This window comes from Leptonychotes weddellii, chromosome 13 (genome assembly GCF_054177405.1).
Source record: "Leptonychotes weddellii isolate Sample4059 chromosome 13, ASM5417740v2, whole genome shotgun sequence".
Taxonomy (NCBI): domain Eukaryota; kingdom Metazoa; phylum Chordata; class Mammalia; order Carnivora; family Phocidae; genus Leptonychotes; species Leptonychotes weddellii.
The window spans coordinates 7,207,998-7,217,382 of NC_138381.1; the positions used below are offsets into that span (position 1 = coordinate 7,207,998).

General features: G+C 40.9%; 1 protein-coding gene across 3 annotated transcripts in view; it reads left to right on the forward strand.

The window, feature by feature from the left end:
- The first annotated feature begins 1,457 nt into the window (after positions 1–1,457).
- The window catches only part of CD226 (CD226 molecule), an 89,670-nt gene continuing 81,742 nt past the window's right edge, over positions 1,458–9,385 (forward strand). For all 3 annotated transcript variants that reach the window (XM_006727092.3, XM_081801044.1, XM_081801045.1), the window contains exon 1: positions 1,458–8,196. The gene's annotated coding sequence lies outside the window, so the exon portion shown is untranslated. The remainder of the gene's footprint in view (positions 8,197–9,385) is intronic.

The window sequence follows — 9,385 nt, forward strand, 5'->3', positions numbered from 1 at the left end:
TGCCGTGGCAACGGGCAGGGCATTGCAGCAAGAACTGTTAGCGTGGCCTGACTGTGGAATTTAACTTGTGCTATGAGATAGGGGGATGTCAAGGAAGTGGGGGTTTGCTCCGGATTGGGTGCGGGGGACCTCATGACAGGAGGAGGGACAGTGGGGAGAAGCTAAAGCCATCCTTGGTGCAGACACAGCAGTTGCTTGGGTCACCTGGGAGAGGGTTTTGGTGATTGTTGTGGTTTGTGCAGGGACTTGGTTTTGTCTGTGCCTGGAGAGGATTAGAGTGTGGCCTTATATTTCCCTGTCCCGGGGCTGCTATCAGCAGTTTCTCAAGGAGCCCTGGTTTCTTTATAGGGAATGAGATCTTGAAAGCAAGTTGAGAGGGTGGGTAGCTTTGTGCATAGCTGCTGGCCTGTCACTGCTTCCGGGCCCTTTCAGGGGACAGAGCCAGGGAACATGAGTTCACTATTACTCTAACTGTACTGTTAGCTTAGGAGCAGAGTTCTTCTCCTTTCCCCTTTCCTTATTTTGTATTTCTCCTCCTCATAGTGAGAACCCTGGTTCCCTACAACATCAGAGTAAATATATCTTCTTATTTCCTCTGTCCTCCAACGTGAACAAAGTTTCAGAATCACTTGAGTGCACCAAGCAAGTTGGTTCAACTTTATGACTAAGTTTGATTTTTTTTTTTTTGCAATTATTTTGGTGTTTATAATAACAGCCCTAGTAACAAAGCTTACAGCCAGGTTGTATATTTAATGTACACTTAGGTCAATTTTTTTGTTTGTAGTAGTTTTAGTTTGATTTCTTTCATCCTTTCATTTAATTTTTTCTTTTGAATATATAAAAATACACATAATTCAAAAGTCAAAATCTTATAAGAAGAAGGTAGACTCAGAGAAGTCTCCTTCCTATCTATACACCCCCAACTGCTTCTTACCAACCCCACATATAAATATTGTCATTGGTGTACAATTTATCTCTTCTGTTTCTCTCTGCAAGAAAAGGAAGTATATATACATTATATATATAATATATATACACATAATATATATTTACATATATAAATATATATATATATAATGTGTATATACATATATTTAAATTATCCCTTCTTTTTTAACAGAAAGGGCAGCATGTTATACATACTCTTTTGTACTTTTTTCATTAAAAATATCCTGGGGGTGCCTAGGTGGCTCAGTAGGTTAAGCATCTGACTTCAGCTCAGGTCATGATCTCGGGGTCCTGGGATGGAGTCCTGTGTCGGGCTCCCTGCTGGGCAGGGAGTCTGCTTGTCCCTCTGCCCTTCCCCCTGCTTGTGCAAGATTTCTCTCTCTCTCTCTCAGATAAATAAATAAATTCTTTAAAAAATGTATATCCTGGAAATCACTATATGAGTTCAGAGGTATCTTCCTCATTCTTCTTAGTACTCCATTATACAGTTTCTCATGGATGAGTACTAAGTTTGTGATGTTTTGCTGTTACAAATAATGCCACAGTTGTTAAAAACCTGTTCCTATGTTGATTTGTACTTGCAGAGGTATATATTCAGAGCAGATTTCTAGAAGTATAATTGGTGGGTCAAAGAATAAATGCATATGTAGTTAGCTCCTTCCAAATTCCTCTGTTGGGGCATTGCCTTACCCTTCCCCCTACCCTACCCGCCCTGGGAGTATAGGGGAGGCCTGTCCTCCTCTAGGTGTTGTAGGAGAGGCTGCTAGGCTGTGGCCTACCTTCTCGCAGCCTCCCTGAGTTCTCCTGCAGCTGTGAGACACTTCCTACAGGAAGTGTAGACACTTCCTACAAGCTGGCAACTGCCCCCTCCAGCCCCCTTGTCTCTCCTCATCATGAGGGATATAAGGAAGCAGGAGTTCACCAGGACCGGAGGGATTTTAATGTAAAACCACAGAGGTTAAAAGAGAATGGTTGAGAGAACAACTTGAAATTTTTATTGAGATAATTGCAGATTCACATGCAGTTCTAAGAAATAATACAGAGAGATTTCGTATATTCTTTACCCACTTTCCCCTAATGTTAACATCTTACACAATATAGTACAATATCTCAACCAGGATTTTGACATTGGTATAACCTACTATATTATTCAGCTTTTCCTAGCTTTTACTTGTACTCATTTGTGTGGGGTTGCACATATGTATTGTTCTATTGTACTAAGCTGCATAGCCTATCATATTAATAAAAGAACACTGCATTAAGTTCTATACAATTTTATCATCTATGTAGGTTATCATATCTACCATGAGAGTCAAGATACTACACAGTTCGAACATGATGAGGATCCTTCCTATTGCCTGTGACAACCTACAGAGGCACTTCTCTCCCACATCACTTTCTATTTTTAACTTCTGGCAACCTCTAACCTGTTCTAAAGTTTCTGAATTTCTTAAATTTTGTCATTTCAAGAATGTTATATAAATGGAATACATTCATTATGTAACTTTTGGGATTGGATTTTTTTTTTACTCAGCATGATTCCCTGGAGATTCATCCAGGTTTTTGTGTGTATCAATAGTTTGATCCTTTTTATTGCTGAGTAGTGTTCCATGGTATGGATATACCACACACTGAGGTCTTTTATTTTATTTGGTATTGATTTGGAAATGGCATTATGTTTTAAATTGTGGTTTCCCTATTTTATTGTTAACCTATGAAAGTGCTGTTGGTTTTTAGGTGTTAATCCTTGTTTACTAATAACTTGCTGAACTCACTTATTCTAGAAAATTTTGTAGATTTCTTGAGTTTGCTACATGGATAATCATGTCATCTGCACTTGTCAAGGTTTTTTTTCTTCCTTTCTAATCGATATGCCTTTTATTCCCTTATTGCCATATTGCAGTGACTAGAGCATCTAATATTATGTTGCATAGTAGCATGGAAAGCAGACTTCCTTGTATTTTCCTCAATTTTAGGGGAGAACATTTAGTCCTTCTAGCTTTTTTGCAGATGATCTTTATTAAGTTGAGGTGATTTCCCTTTTTTCCTAATTTGCTAAGGGTTTTTATTGCGGGTGAGTGTTAAATTTTGTTAGATGCTTTTTCCATGTCAATCAATAGGATCACATGATTTTTCTTCTTTAACTTGTTGATATATTGAACTATATTGATTTGGTTTTCAAATGAGAAGTTACTTTGGACAGGTAAAGAAGGGAGTAGACTCTGTAAGACTTAGCCAAGTCTTACAAATGAAAGCCAGGGTGTTTAGATTTGAGTCTAGTGCATGGCATTGTCCGAAGTACGTTCTGTGACATATGGTAATAGCGGAGACGTAAAAATGTAATTTCATGGTCCCTACTAGTTTGAGAAACTGGGTTAAACTAAGTTTAATAGGCTTCTTTATTATTGGACTTGTCAGAGCCTTTAATATGCTTCATTGAGTGATCTCTATATTTCCAAAAGGGGAATAAAGTGTATAAAGTTTCCCAATCCAGTTTATCCACAAAATCTACCTTTTCCATAATGCCTGTGGTAATGGGAAGATGCACTTCGGGGAACATTGCCATAGGAAATTTTTCCAATGAAAATTTCTGATATGGGGAGTATTATAGAAGAAATTCAGTATGCTATGGTGGCTCTGACATATGGAACTTTAGGCAGGTTTCCTAGCAGCTGAAGGAACATTTCATTATCTGTTGAATAGGGAGTAAATCTGCCTCCCATGATGGCAATGAGGTGTGGAGGTGAAGAGTGTGGGCTCTGTAGTCAAATATCTTGATTCAAATCCTGGTTTTGCTCACCTAGAAGGTGTGGGGAACATTGGAGAAATTGCTTAACCACTGTGTGCCTCAGTTTTCTCAAATGTAATGTGAGAATAGTAACAATTCCTATTCTCTAGGATTTTAGAAAGCTTTAATGAATGAAACATGTAAAGTGTTAGAGACATACAAGGCACATAGTAACCATCCAGTAGTTGTTACCTATGATGCTTGTAGTTGAAGGATGAAGTGAGACGGTCAGGAAAGCACCCATACTCAGAAAGTCATTATTAGGAAAGTGAACCCAAGGGCAGTTGTAGGATGAGTTACGGGCAGGTGAATCTGTGGTCCCCCATTGAATGCTTTCAGGACCAGCATGGTGAGAGTGCCAGTGGAGAGATTGCTTTTAAAAATATTTTCTTGGACTCTTCAGTATTTGGTGCCTGAATACGAGGGGTTAAAAAAAAAAAAACACTCAAAGGTAACAAGGTTGAGCCTTGGCATTAGGGAAATGGATTTTGTAGTCACCAGGAATGAAGTCTGTCCTGGATATTAATGGGTAAGCCAGATAATTTTGGCATTGTAGTTAAAAAATAATAAATATTTAAATTTCTGGTTTTAACAAGTGCAGGAAAATAAAGTGTTGCAGTCTGTTTATGCAAAAAACTGAAATCTGATCAGTATTGATAAAGGAGCGACCTGATTATGCAGTTACACTACAAAGAGAATTATGCCCATGATGCAACTTCAAACTTTGAGAACATCTCAGCTTTTTATTTGGGGCACTGAAGTAGTAGAATAGCTCCTCAGAGGAAATTAAGAGAGAGAAAGGCATGCTGGTGCACAGAACGAAGGAGAGAAACAGTGCAAGAAGGAAGAATTGTAAAGGTCCTTTGAGAAATCAACGAGCATAACTTAAAGAATGGGAGAAGGGAAAATGTGGTTGCAATAGCAGAGAAGATTTAAGCAAGAGGGCAGCTTGGTAACATGACTTAAGATAAGCCAAATGTGTAAGATTTTTTTAAAAAGTGTTTGTTTGTTTGTTTGGAGACTCAGCACACGTGAGCAGGGGTTGGAGGGTGGGCAGAGGGAGAGAGAATCACCAGCAGACTCCACACTGAGTGCAGAGCCTGATGAGGTCCCATGACCCCAAGGTCATGGCCTGAGCCGAAACCAAGAGTTGGATGCTTAACCAACTGAGCCACCCAAGGGCCTCAAGAGTTAACATACTGTATGCATAATTATGGACTTGACTTTGACTTAGAATATAGCCCAATTTTGTTTTCATCTTATTTCTTATTTTTTGGCATAGTGCCTTTGGATCCTAACCTTTGGGAACCCACTAGAGCCCAGAATACAATTACCAGAAGGTAACAAGTCTAAAAACATTGAACAGGCCTTAGTATTTTAGTTAATAAATTAAATGTGTGTGTATGCATTTGTGTATTGCTTAACTTAAAGTTAAAAATTTTCTTCTTTCTATATCTGCTTTTTATTATCTTTTCCTCAAAATCATCTTTTCCATTAGCCCTCAGGATATCATGGCGCTGAACACCATGAGTGAATTTTCCCAGATAATACTGTTTATTTTTTTGCCAAGTACAGAGGTTCTGAATAAACCAGAGTCAATACTTTTGGGAAGAAAAAAAGAAGTCAGTTAATCTCTATTTGGCTGTCATGGTCAGCAGACTAATGGCCCCTCAAAGATGTCTCTATCCCAATCCCTGGAACCTGAGTATGTTACCTTTTATGGCAAAAGAGAGATATGATTCAAGTCAAAGACTTTGAGTTACAGAGGTTATCCTGAATTGTCCAGGTAGACTCAGTACAATCATGGACTCCATAAAAATGGAAGAGGGAAGCAGAGAGGTAAGTCAGAGGAGGTGAGACTAGGGAAGAATGGTTGGAGATGCGATGTTGCTGACTTTGGAGACGGAGCAAGGGTCCTGCTGGCCCATTCACGGCTGCCTCCCCCATAGATGCAGGAGACTTCCAGACAGATCCTGGCAGGGAGGCTGCTTCACACCTCCCACCTGCAAAGCCCTCACAGCTGCCCACTACTGCCAAAGGATGACAGTAAACACATTTACAGACAGTGTGACGTCAGTCGATAGAAATGAAATCCTACTTCTCTTTCGATTTCCAGATCTTATGCAAATACCTTTCACTGGCAAAATTTAACTTGGAATCCTGTTGGCAGGGGTCTGGTAGATGCAGTGCCTCATGTTCCAGCCCCAGAAAGACAGGGGTCTACCATGGAAGAAGAAAATGGTGCTGCTTGGCCAGGAGATGAGCTGACATGTGTGGTCAACCACAGCATCCTGTCTCCTCCCAGGACAGAATGAGAGCCCAGTAGGAGAAAGGCATCCACCCTCCCTGTGAGCTGACACTCATATTTATCAAGGTCCTGATGTGCCTTTTAGCACCTTTTCTCCCTCTTTTAATTCTGAAAACAAACTTGCGGAAGAGTTGATCTGATTATAGTTACAGGACTGTTTATTGAACGCCTGCTACAGGCTAGGCACTGCTATTGGACTGGGGTTACAGCTAGGGTGACCAACTATCCAGGTTTGCCTGGGACTGTTCTGGTTTTAGCACCAAAAGTCTTGTGTCCTGGGACACTGCTTGGTTCTGGGCAAACCAGGAGGGCTTTGACCCAATAGTGAGCAAGGAAGTCTTTGCACTCAAGGAACTCACATTCAAGGTGGGAGGTCCAGAGACAGACACAAAATAGAAAACAATAAAGGCACACTTTTACATAAAGTGTGGCATCAATTTAGAAGGAACATGAAGTATTTATTTATATATTGGTTCATCTGTTCATTCTGAAAAAGGAGATGGCTCCTTCTTTACCTAGTGGACAAAAGAGAGGGCCACCCCAGGACATGATTTTGCTTCCAGAAGGATCAGAGTGGGTACATATCAAGTGGGTAGGTTCCCATTACCCTGAGGTAAGAGAATAGAAGGGATGTTGTTCTGGCTTACCTAGCCTGCCCTTCACAGGTGGCTTTTGGGACAGGTCTATAACCTTTCAAAGAGGCCACATGCGCCAGGAAGAGGAGGATGGGGACTCTAGCCCTACCTCTTTGAGAGTCAGCCCTGTTGGTTGCTTTCTGATGGATAAAGGTAATCCTGATTGAGGGCTGGGTAGGAAAGACAGCACAAGCTCCCAAGTGAGCTGACCGGGAGTGAAGGTGGGCTAGACCTAGCCCCAGGACCTAGGGAGCTCTTACACCCAGGTGGTTTTGGTCACTGTTGTATCAGTGGTGACCAACTTGTCCTCATTTGTCCAGGACTAAAGGGTGTCCTGGGACATGGGGCTTTAAACCCACAACTAACTAGGGTGGCTTTTAGGATGAACAGAGTTTATCATCCAAACCAAGACACTCCAGAGTGAAATGGGGGTGGGGATATTGATAAATATACCAGTTCAACCAGGTGTATGTTGGGGCCATCCCAGGGAGCCTGAGAGATACAGCCCTATTCACATTAGACTGCTTTTATTTCTAGTTCAAATTCGAGAAAGTGCAGTGCATTCTGCAGCTGAGGCAGGAGACCTTCCCTTATCCAGGCGCTTGCTATGGTGACAGACTACGGGGACAGTGATTGTGGTGTAAATGTTAACTAAACAGCTCAAATATGAGCTACATTACCCAACTACAGACAAAACTGTCCTCAGGGCACCAGCAAATCAGGGGAACAACCATAGGACAACAAGAAAAGTTTAGAAATTTACAATAAAAATATCTAGCAAGTATCTGTTTTAACTGAAGCACATCTATGTTTTGTGCTATTTCAGAAAATAAAAATTCCTGTAAGTTACTTGGGATGCATTGGTATCGACAGTGTGAGAGTCCAGATCAGCTTTCCAGCACTTTGTGTCTTGAGGGAGCCTGCCTGGGCCCTGCTGAGGGTGGGGTGCCCTTGACCCTGTAACACGAGCTTGGAGTTGGCCTGTCTGGGTGCTCCACCATGGCTTGGCAGTCTGTACGGCCACCAAAGTGCTGGTGACTGGAGGCCGTGCAGCGAGTCCAAGATGGATTGGGATTTGAACAAAAGTCCTCTGCAAAGCGCACACTCTTTTTCTTTATGAGGGTCGCTCTTGTGCTCTCACTAACCATATTGCAGAGGGAAATGTTATCAAGTAGCAGCACGAAGTAATAGGGGATATAGAGGAGAAAGGAATGAGCTCTGTCTGGATGGCTGGGGGGGAAGAGATAGTAAATGTGTATAAGTCCCTGTCTATCCATGGAGTGTGGTTGTCTGCTGCTTCCTGGGGTCACTTAGAACAGATTCCCAAAGAGGAACTTAGTTTTTCCTGGGGTCTGATCCTTGAGGTCAGGAGGCCTGAAAATGTTTAAGTATTTATTTCTTTGAAACCTTGAGACCAGCAGGAGAAGAAAGGATATAAATGGAGCAGGAAGATAGAGGACGGTGGCCAAAGGAGTCCTGAGTAGAGCCTGCTGAGCCCCTGCCGATGCAAAAACCAGGTGAGAAGCAGGGTGTGGGCTTTTACTCCAGTTACTGCTTTTCAGAATGGCTGTCTCACTGTCTTAGTTTTATGGGCATATGTGTGTTGGAAAAAGTTCTTCACTTCATGTATCATAGGTATTTTACATGTCTGGATATAGATCTGCATAACCACTGAAGAGCAGCAGAGTATCCCATCCCATGGATTTACCACAATAAACTAATTGAACCAGTTCACTAGATATGGGAATACAGATAATTCCCAATTTAATTAATAAAAATAATGCTGTGATAAACATTTACTCACTTAAAAACCAGATCTTTGTGCCGCGCCTGGGTGGCTCAGTTGGTTAGGTGTCCGACTCTTGCTCTCAGCTCAGGTCTTGATCTTAGGGTCTTGAGTTCAAGCCCTGAGTCGGGCCCCATGCAGGGGATAGAGCCTGCTTAGAACAGGCAAACAAACAAACAAAAAAACAGATCTTTGCTAACTTGGCAAAATTTATTCCTTCTTAGGATACATATCTTGAGGCAGCCTGGCTGGGTCAGAGGATACAACAAGTCACATTTTTCATATACATTGCTTAACTCTTGCATATAGAAAATGCTTACCCGTTGATGCGTCTGCAGCAGCATATGGCTATCCATATTTCCTCCCACTCTTGTTAGCAATGGTCACATCATTCTCTTCATTTATATATGCATATTTGATGTGCAAAAATTAATATGGCATTGTTTTAATTTTCATTTGTCATAGATTAAATACCTTTTCATATTTTTCTGTTTGTATTTGTTCTTATGTGAATTGATGTTTAATGTCCATTGCCTGTTTTTCTGTTGGGGTATTTGTGGGATTTTTTGGTCACTGATACTGAAACACGTTACACTTAGAAAATGTTATGCTGTGTCTCCTATCTTTCATATATCCCTCTCCTGATTGTCCTGCCTCTTTGCTTTGTTAGTGTATGTTTGCCATGCCACAGTTTTAAGGTTTTTCTTTTTTTTTGATTGTGTGCTTTTTTTTTTAATGTTATGTTAATCACCATACATTACATCATTAGTTTTGTTTTTATTTTTTTTATTTTTTTATTCTTATGTTAATCCCCATACATTACATCATTAGTTTTAGATGAAGCGTTCCATGATTCATTGTTTGTGCATAACACCCAGTGCTCCATGCAGAATGTGCCCTCCTCAATACCCACCACCAGG